The sequence below is a fragment of the Vidua macroura genome, chromosome 3 (assembly GCF_024509145.1).
Source record: "Vidua macroura isolate BioBank_ID:100142 chromosome 3, ASM2450914v1, whole genome shotgun sequence".
Lineage (NCBI taxonomy): Eukaryota > Metazoa > Chordata > Aves > Passeriformes > Viduidae > Vidua > Vidua macroura.
In genome coordinates this window covers 25,623,836-25,634,947 of record NC_071573.1, presented here as the reverse complement: position 1 = coordinate 25,634,947, position 11,112 = coordinate 25,623,836, and positions in this window count along the sequence as shown.

Below are 11,112 nucleotides of genomic sequence, written 5' to 3'. Positions count from 1 at the left end.
TGAAGGAGATGGGCACTCCATGGCTTTTTGCCTCAGCAGTGCTGGGTAGAGCTTTCCCCTTCGGTGTGCCAGTCCCTTACAGAATGCCAGGGAGCTTACAGAGAGAGCACATCAGGGATGAATGTCCTGGAGCCATGCACTCTACTGCAGGATCCAGACCTCAGAGAGCTCTTTCTTTCTGCTTAAATGGGCTCAAACCCAGTGGTGAATCCACAAAAGCATGCTCTGATTTCTGGTGTAACTCACTCAGCCAGTCCCAGTAGGGTCTGTGAAAACTGCTGGACTCCTGGCACTTCCCAGACCATGTTTCTTCCTCCAGGTGTCCAGATCAGCATTTATATTCCAACTTCAGCCACCAACTGAGAGATTTCTGGAAACACTGACATCTCAAAGAGAGTTAAGTGTTGAACCTGCTGGGGAGTGTTTTCAGAAACACATTCATTTCTCCCCTATAGCAACAGTGTTGAAATAACTCTGGAAATCTGCTAATTCATTTTAAAGCTATAGGCCTCTCCTTTTCCATAGGGAAGAGAATAACTTCACCTATCACAACACGTGACTCCAAGAGTAATATAAATCTTTATAGTTGCTACATCCATATGATTTACCACTGAAGGGAAGCATGCTTTTGTCATCCAGAAGTATACCTCCAACCAAGAGTATTCTTCTGTCAATCTGCTATCCAATATGCCTTTTGAAAGAATACTTCTAACAGAAATCAAAGAGGAAAACATTTTACCATTTATTTCCACCAAGCATACTTTTTCATGCACTCCAAGAATCACATTGGACTGAAATATGCTGTTCATTTCCTGATGTAAAGAAAATACTTAGGAGAGAGGACACAAGGCCTGTTATTTACACTAATTGTCGTTGCTTTGCCCTATTTTTTCAATGAGTCTTTCTCATGTGAATGCATAACCAAAAATTCTTCTAGCAAGAAAGGAGGGAAGGCAGAGGGCATTCAAGCACAAAGGGCACACTACAAGCAATTCCAAAGTAATTTCCAAGCTATGGCAAGAACCTGCAGAGGTGTTATTGAAATCAAGGACATTTCTGTGTAAAATTTGATGCAATAGCATTCTCTGTTTACTGATGGTATATACTTCACACATGGATTCATCAACAGGAGGCAAAAGAGTGCTGTAGAAAACAGAAAGCCAAGTTCCCCTACAGAAAAGGGAGTTTGTTAATGTTTTTTAAAAGGTGTTGATGCTGACTCAGACTGAGGCACAGACCAGGTGTCTTGTCACGGGTAATCTCTGCAGTCCTGGATAACTTTGCTGTCCTTTCTCTGGCCTGAAAACACAGCACTGACTTATCCTCGAGGATCCCAACTGCATTTCGTGTTTCAGGGTGTGTTATCTCCTGGCCACTGGTGTTTGCTTGTTAAGCAATGGATGTTTGTCTGACTGTTCATCTGCATTGATGAAGTATCACCAGAAGAGCTGTTTCTACACTGGGATGATTATGAAGCCATGTGCTAATCCATGCCAGTGGAGGGCACGATCCACACTGCTGGCGGGTGTTCTGGTGACCACCTGGCCTTTTAGACAATGACGCCAGAGTAGCACAGAACTTTGGGCTGCATGGGACAAGCCATGTGTCTGGACAGCCCTGACTTCAGGGTTGTTTATGCTGATGCTTCTCATGGGATTGCTCCAGCAAGAAACTTTTCCTTTTCCCAGTAAACCTTTGGGAATGAGTTCAGGATTCCCCAAACTTGTCCTTGTTTCTGCCCAGGTGTACACTGTATTTTGCCACTTATTTTCATTGCCTTGGAGCAGGTCTCTGATGCTGCCAATTTGCTGTTTAGAAAGGATGGATCCTCTTACTTCGAGGATACAGACTGTGGATTGGACTGTATGTATTAGTGCCAAAGCAGAGATGATTTTATTTATTTAGGTAGGTAAAATTTAATTTTTTTAGATGTGGAGAACTGATATCCAATTTCTGAAGACTGTTTCTATTTGCAGTCATTCCTCAAGCAATTGCTGCAGATTTTGCAGCCTTGTTCTTAGCTGTGGAGATCCCTGAACAAGTTAATTGCCCACCAACAGCATTCATCTTTCTCCTTTAGCAGACTGTAAGTATCAGAAAATCTCACTTATTTTGCTAGACTTTAAAAAAGTCTAGTCTCACTTATTTTGCTAGACTTCACAAATTGAAGATGACTTGTCACTTGATTCCCCAAATGACACTTCTGAGTATGAATAGTACTTTGCTGTATTTATTACAGCTATCCTAAAAGGACTCTTCATTGCCCCAAGTGAAGTGCAGGAAGAAGAAAACATCCACGACATTTTTTCATTTCTCAAAAAAGTCTTGGCTATTTCCAGGTTTTGATCACTATCATTTAAACTTTGGACTTCTGTTAAAAGTGTTTTGAGTTTGACATAATTTTAGTGGTAGGTAGAGTGGGTAGATAAATGGACCTTCTGAATAGGCTTAATATCAAAAGTGGCTAAAAGGAATGGCAAGATATTTCACCTATGAAAATTTCCCATCCAGAAGATTTGCCACTTACTGCTGATAATCCTTTTAGCCTCAAAGGGTCAAAAGGTGAAAATGATTGAGGTACCTTTTGCTATGAATATTTCACGAGCTGCATATCCCTTTTTCACTGAGATCTATGTGCTGACTGAGGGCTTCTTCAGGATGAGTCCTTAGTTGACTGATGAATACAAAACACCTCTTGAACAAAAGGCATTCAAGATTAGCGGAAGACAAGACAGCCTACTTTGGTTTCTGTGAGCAGTACCTGGAGTATCAATGGAGATAAAACACTGAGTGACAGGTAACTGAAACACAGAATAACACCATATATTGTTCTCCTATTGATTGGGGAAATAATGAGAAAGTTAGCAAGTCACAGTAATGTCACAGACAGTGATGAACTTTGGAGAACTCAAGGACCAAAAAGTAACATGAAACAAGGAGCAAAATGAAGATAATATTTGGTTACAGTACAGTTCTCAAATTGTAGTGAAACACATCCCTTCGCCTTTGAGTATGCTCGGTTTGTAAAGCGAAGACAATGGGAAGAAATTGCTGGCTGAAACAATATAGCTATTTTATTTTACTCTAGCCAGTAATGTGAACTTCTTGGAAGACATCTTCTTTCACCACACTATTGCGGCTGGGAACATTTAGAGGCTATGAACCAAAATTATCCTCTCTATGCATAACCTTTCTAGCATCATATCCTGCAAGGTATTGTGGTAATTGAAGACATTCAGTACCAAGAATTGAGTATTGTTTCGCTACGGCATTGAGATGAGCCTTTGAAGAGGCTTCTCGTTCAAAAGAGAAGCGGCACCTTAGCAAAACATATCAGGAGAAAGTTATTCTTTCTTTCACATGTAGACAACATTCGGAAAGCTTTTAGCTCATTTATCTCTGTAAAGCAGAAGACTCTGCCCCTGCCAGGGGGTCCCCAGCTCAGCCCAGACGTGGGAGTTCCCAGTTTCTCCCACGGCACAGGGCAAGGATCCTGTGTGCCACTACCCATTGCTTTTCCTGCATGCTGAGTCAAAGCTAGGCCAATGAAAATAGTCACAAAGGCAACGAAAAAAGCTTCAGCACCACCTGGAACTTCTTTACTTAGATAATATTGTAAATATAGAAATAGGGCTGTCTTTTCACCACTTGAACAGAGCAGACCCTATGTCAGTCACAAGTCCTTTTCTATTTAAAACAAGGAAAAAAATGCACATTAATCAAATTCCTTTATGTAAAACAAGGTATCCTAATTTTAAATAAAGATAAAATTGAATTGTGCTTCTCATCTACTTTTCAAATGGCTCCTTCTTATTGTTTTCAGGAGCTTGTCTTCTTCCTAGCTGAGAGTTCCTCTAAAAATATCCCTAAGGGTTATATTTTTAGGTGCAATCTTTAAGAGCCAGGAAGAACCATGTCACCCTAATGCAGGACACATTTCAACAGCTTCATCATCACAACCACAAACATTTCAGATAGATTTAAGACCTACAGGGATGCAGCATCTACTTTCAATGGGATTTCAGCACTCACTTTTTCAGTCTTCCACAAAAGCTGTAGCTATAAAGCATTGTGAGCCAGTGCTTAGGTAAGGAAAGGTCAGGGGAAGGTGCAGGTTGCATTTGCCCAGGTCCTCTCCAGCTGTCCCCAATGTCCCCAGTGAGAGTCTGCCTGATCCCTGCAGCTTGCAGGTACTTTCAGGTCCCTTAGTTTACATAAAACCTCCTCTCTGTTTGAAAAGGTTCAGGTCAAGACTTTGACATCCATTTCTTGATTTACTTTTCTGATACAAAGAAATCAAATTAATTGTTATGTTTGCATTATGTTGAAACATAGAAATGTCATGGTAGCTGGCCTGGTAACGCAGGATTAATTCAGACATTCAGACTGCAGTGCTCTTCACTCTAAAAATGTAACAAACGTGTGGCAATTAGGCTTCATTAGGTCTACTCAGCTATATGGTTGCATTTGTGAAGATATTTCCACAAATTCCAGGATGAAGAATGGGGTGGATGGGACAGCAGAGGTTGTGAAATGGGGTATTTGTTCCTTTTCCAGAATCAGGATCCATTTTGCTATTCCAAACAAAGAGCTGTAAGAGCAGCCCTCAGACCTTTTCTGCAGATGGGCACTGGAGGTGTATGAGCCATATAAAAAAAGTAATAAATACATGCTCCCAAGATTGCCCTGTACATGCAGTTTTAGGCAGCTCATTCACTATTGATTGCCCCCAGACTCCTGTGCACCCTCAGTTCCACAAAAGCTGGAATTTCTCTCCTAAACATGTGAAGAAACACCTACTCATGCCTTATCTTCAGCATGCTTCACCTTCCATGCTATGACCAGCGATGCTATTAAAGCATAATTCCTGGTTATGAAGGCAAGGTACCCAAATCCTGCAAGATACCCAATTCCTACAAGATACTCTCTTACCTGCAGGCAGTCATGAGGAGTTAAGGGGGGAATTTACAGCTTATCAGTTCTCCCTTGAGCAAGACCCAGCCAGAGTCTGCAGTTGAAATGGAGAAGAAAAATCTGAGGATGGCCACAAGACACAGCCCTTTGCTGCTTATGAGAGGCACAGAGCACACAGAAGTAAAGGTAATTTTGCTTGGGTCTTACCACGTGCCATACACTGTAAACTGCCTTTTAGAAGGAAGAATTGTCTTGGCTTTAATGCCTTTAGCCATCAATTTGTTAATAAAAAGGTGAAATTAATGACAAATAATCCCCCATAAAATAATAACCTTGTTCAGGTTTGCTGGCTACAAAACATTTGCTGCTCATTTTCTGCCCCACTATTAATGAATAAGAGAAAAGAAAGGGAATTTGTTACTTAATGTAGGATATGCATCTCATGCCATCAGATTACATCTGGTTCATCAAGTCATGCTTATATAACTTGATTTTAATTTATGGGTTTTATTGTTGGCAGGTTTCTGAGATTATGATTTGATTGAACGTCTGTTGAATGTCTGTAAAATATCTGTTATTTTGTAAATAGACTCTAATGGATTATGCTGCTTGAATCTTTTCTTACGGAGCTGTTCACCTTTGCATGGTATAGTAGACAAGTCACATCTTGCTTTGACTGCATGCAGCATCAACTGTAATAACTATGTCAGAGGCTGTAGCATTGAAGATACAATCTGCTTAAAATCACTGTACATGTATCCAAGGAGAAATGCTTACTGTCCAGGAGAGCTCCAGCAGAAAGACTCATTCCTGTCCGTAGTTTTATAAATGCCTCCATTTTTCTACTTTATGATTTACATTATTTATCACAGGAGGTTTCTTTGACACCAAAACTTTTAGAAGATCTTTTAAGATTATGGGACCCTATATCTGTTGGTTTTATCAAGCTGGGCAGCCTAGCAAAAAAGGTGGCACTAGAAAACCACTTTGTCTTCCTCTTACCTGAGGTGACTACTGGAAGCTGGACCCTGTTGCAAACCAGACAGAAGATTTCCAGGGGTCCTTGGAAACTGAAGGTGACCTGCTTGCTTTGGTACAACTCAGGAAGAGCTGCTCCAAGGCAACCCAAGTTTCACCCCAGTGTGAAACTTTGTGCTGTCTGGTTCTGCTGATGCCAGTCCTTCAGGTTGCCCTGAACCTCCATTTTTTTTTTTTTTTTTCAGAAGAAATAGAGGGATAAGTGTGATAAAACACCAGCAGAGAGCTCTTCCACCACCACAAAAAAAAAAAAAAAAAAAAAAAAAAAAAAAAAAAAAAAAAAAAAAAAAAAATCACTGGGAAAGCACTAAGAGAGGTTATTTAACGCAAGAAAACAGTCACACAAATAAGGAAATTTAAATTATGCAGCATCATAGTTATTAAGGTAGACACTTTTTAAGGTTTTGACAGAGAGAAAAACACAGTAGGAGGTCAAACATTCAAATTCTTTTTAATCTGTTGGGCTTTTTCTGATACACAGAGAATCACTACAAAATGGCAGTGGTCTGAAATTTCTTAAACACAACTAAAACATTTCTTAAGCCAAACTATGTAGGCTGTGATCACCAGTTCAACAGAAACATTGCACAGCTTGTGTTAACAGCCTGTGGATTGTTCTTGAGTCCTACTGGACATTTATGCATCTGTGAATCCTGAGCTGTGGTCCTGAGGCTTGGCATGCCACTGGGACCATCAGCTTCTTGCTGGACCAGAAGAGAATCTGACCCTGCAGAAAAACATTTCTAATGGCATCAGTTCCCCCAGCTCTCCTTGCTGTAGAAAGTTAGCACAAGGCTATAGAAAAAGGCTCTGTTTGGCCTTGAGGTGGAAAAGTTACCCATCCTAGAGGAAAGTACCAGATGTCAGGGAGATTCAGTAGAGAGGCAGCTACTCAGAAAGCAGCCTAAGATGGTTCATGGTTGTGCTTCTAGCTTGTTCCAAGTAAATTCCTATTGAAAAGGAGCTTAGCTCCTTTTGTGGCACTTTCAAGCTTGTGTGACTGGGTGTGTTTCACGTCACACCTTGCAGCAAACACTACACACAAGTACAGTGATCAATCTGCCCTCATCTTGTCCTCGGTGTGACATCATTTAGCATTGTCTGGCCCAAAAGGACTCATTTTTCCTGAGTCTGTGATGTGGAGACCCAGCAATATGGACTGAATTGGCATGACAGGTCCCAAATTCTGGCTACAGACAAGATGTGGTGCAGAACAAGTAGTTGGCAAGGAATTGACAATTTGCATGGGAGGCACTTTGTTGAACAAGAAGATGAGCAGGACGCTGCAGTGTCACTGCCTGAACTGGCGGAAGACCCCTCAGTTCAAAAGTGGGCTTTGGGGGAAGCCAGCACATCTCTCCAGCTGCAGAGACCTTTTCCCATTGCATCTTGAGCATAGGTTGCTCCTCAGTGAGCAGTGGACCCTCCCAGGACGACATGCCATGACTCAGGGCAGAGCAGTGGCACCATTGAGTTACACAATGGTTCCCCATATGTTTTTGTGCTTGCCCTGACTTCTTGATGCCACACCAGATGCCAGTGGGCCAGAGACGGCACCTGGGGCTCAGTGCAGTGTGGAGTCATCATCAGTATGGCCCTTTTCCTTCTGCCACCCTTCTACACTAGCATCAGGAAGCTGGAAAGCAGCAGAGAAATCCCTGTGCTGTCTGGCAGAAGGTGACTATCGTGTGACTCTGGGCAGGCAGTGAGAAGAGGGCATCACCTTAGGCTGCCTAGAGGAGAAGGTAAAGGGAAGAGTGACAAATTGCAGAATTTAAGCAAAACTGAGATCCACACTGCTAAGCTTTCCCTATCCCCAGAGTCTCCTCAGCACACAACAGCCAGCAAAGGCCACAGCAACATCCAGTAATTTTCACACAGGCTGAACTGTCTCTTAGCAAAGCATCAGTCTGTGTCCAGTCCCTCAAGTTTTATGCATTATAAGTCGTACAAACCAAGCAACTTTTTCACTTACAATTTTATAAGCAATTTGCCTCCAATATTTTTGACCAAGAGTTTCTATTGCTGTTTGTAACATTTTCCACTTATATAAGGACAAAGACAAAAAAATAGCTGGCACCTTTTTTTGCTGTCTATGACTGGCCTGTAGCAGGGACCTCCTATATTTCTCCAGGAGAAGATGTGCTGGGTGAGGTGGGGGGAGGTTCTGAAAGGAAGCAGCAGAGCCCCAGAGCTCCAGGCAAACACTGAAACCCCTGTCCGAGAGGAATTATTATTTATACTTCTGGACAGTTTTCTTCTGTGAAACAACTAGAAATGATTTACCCCACAAATGTCTGGCTGTTGGCTGGGTAAGTAGCCAGCAAACACAAGAGGAATCAGACCATGCCAGACTCAGCTAGCTGTACATGATCCGTCGCTGATCCATCTGCAGCATATGATATTCACTGGTTTCTCTGCTCCAGACTGGTTGGGAGAGAGGTACTTCAAGAAACGGGAAGCTGTGCCTCCACAGCTGAGCAGTTTCCTAGCTTTGTGTCAATGTGGTGTGCCTTCTGGCTGCTCAAATGCTCCTAAACCAGAGCCCCACCACATTTATACCACTGTAATTTAATACACTTATTTATTGGGTTAGAAGCTTTGTAGAAAATTCAGCTTTTGCCCACTGCTATATACAATAATCTAAAATTACATGTCTTAGCCTACTGAGCAGTGCATTGGTGTAAGAACCTCCAGAGACTTGTCCTGCTTCTTGACCATCCTCCCTCCCTCATGGGGGTTTGTGGGTATACACATCAAACGTGGGTGCAGAGGGGTATCCTGAGAGCTTGTTGTGCCTTCGTGTATGTTTTATTTTGAAGAAAATAAATGTCTGTCTCTGCCTAGAGGCCTGGATAGGGTGCATTTTGTAACCTGAAACTCGGCCTAGGAGGTACAGCACCACTTAGCGATGCTCTAGGAGCAAAGTAGATCATTCAGATAAGACAGCTCTCAGTGGAAATGAACTGCCCTGGCATAAAGCTACCGTAACTCAGGGGGCTATCTATAGTTTAGGCTTAAGCATACTCCACGCTGGTTATGTGTTGCTCAAACTTGAAAGGTGTTGGGATTAGAGCTCTGCTGTAGATCCACATCAGAAGGTGAGGATCATTAGAGTAACGCTCTCCTATACAACAGTGATGCAGGTCAAGTTGATCAAGGCTTTTACCCATTCTCTGAAAACCATATAGGTCAAAGTTGTTCTATAAAATTTATCAGCTTTGATTCCTTTCCCTTCTTATATGTTCTATAGGCGGGGGTTTCAAGGTTTTCCAATTTTTTTTTTTTTATTATTTTCTCTACACATACAAGTACATTTTCATTCTTTTCCTGAGCTTCCCTTGATGTAAAAAGAGACTAATGATCCTTATTGGCTTGGAGACCTACTGAAGAAAGTACTTTTGCAGGGCCATTTAACCCCAGGTTCCAGCAGGGACCATCTTGGCAGCATTTTCTGCTGCCACTATCTGTAGCCATCTGGGAAGTCCTGCTGTCTATCACAGGGTCTGACCACACGGCTCCCACTCAAGAAAACTCTCCTTGGACTTCATCAGGACTGCTGATGTGTCAAGAAAACACAAGATTGGAGTTTCTGCCTGGAAGGTGCGCCCTGGGCCTCATCTCTGATGATCTGGTCTCAGGTGCTGCGGTCTGAAATGCAACCTGGTGAAATCAGAGCAGCAGAAAGTTGATCTGTGACTGTGCCTCATGCTGATATTGTACCATTTTGAAATCTTTGATGTTTCTGGAGTCAGTCATGATTCAGGCTGGTGAATGTAGAGCCAGGCCCATAGTTCAATCAAACCACCTTCCCTCTCCGTATTTGTGCTGAGCTCATTACACAGAGCGAAATCAATTAATTCTAAGAGAGGAGTGGGTTCCTGGCCTGTCTATAAGTCACTGGGTGCACAACTGTTCTGTTGCTTACATTAACATCTTAGCACATGATTAGCACTCTTTGCGATTCCTGAGCTCTGGTGGCTGCTGCACTCCCTGCACAGGAGGCTCTGCTGCGGCCTCTCCCCTTGCAACCCACTGTGGCACCAGTGCTACATGCAATTAAAGGCCTCCCATGGCTGAAGCTTTCATATGGACTGAGAGACCTAAAAACATGCCTTTCCCTTGATTAGGCAGCTTTAAACCAAATAGGATTAAGGAGAGAGATACCATCACAGAGGGGAATATAATATGGGTACCTCACTGAAGTAGTGGGGAAAGAGGGGAGGACAACAACAACCACTGGCTGAGAAATTCACCCACTATTTTTTAAAAGGGCTTAAAAATGTAGAAAAAAAAATCTCCCTCTAAAATTATATTTGAACTATTGAAAACACACATCTTTACATTTCAAATTTGAAAAACCTATAATCCCCAAAACCGAAATCTTTGAGGCACTGGAAATCAAAGAAAAGTTAGTTGTGGCTTGTGAGCTTTTTGTCTGCAGAAACAAAGAATTCATGGTCAACAAACAAGCAGCTCAGAATCCCCCTCTTTTTAATAAAGAAAAGTCTTTTCTTATGACTATTCTTGCTGGATTAGGAAACCAAAAAAAAAAAAAAAAAATCAAACAGGCAACAAATAATTTTACCATTACCAGGTAATATGTGTTAATTGCTCAGTTTATATACTCTGAATGACATACCATTAGAGACTGTGTATGCATTGTAACTAGAGCATTAATAAATTTAAAATGTGCCTATTAGGATGACAGCTTTGGAGGTGCAAAGGAATAACAGTTATCACTTGGCAGAAGCAGATCTCACCCCATCTGCCGAGACTTTGCATACATTTTCAGCTTCCTGAGCAATGATTAGGGCTGTCAGAACCTCTTTAACCTTCTAACTGCTGGTCCCAACTGGCCTTAATTAGAGACTAATGAATTCAGAAGATGCAGGCCGTGAGGAAAACTGCCTTGACAGTTTGTGTACAAATTAAGCACCAATTACTTCATGCATCTTTTGCATTGCTGATACAAGTCTCTGTTATTATTTTTGAATATGGTCATTTTAGCATAAACCGAGAACTTTGCTAATGTATTTTGTCATTTTTATGGCTCATCATAAAAAAAAAAAAAAAAAAAAAAGAATACCAGGAGGGTCATGAATATGTGAAATAAACTACTGTAGATGATAAAAAGAAATTCACTTTCCTTTAGGGAAT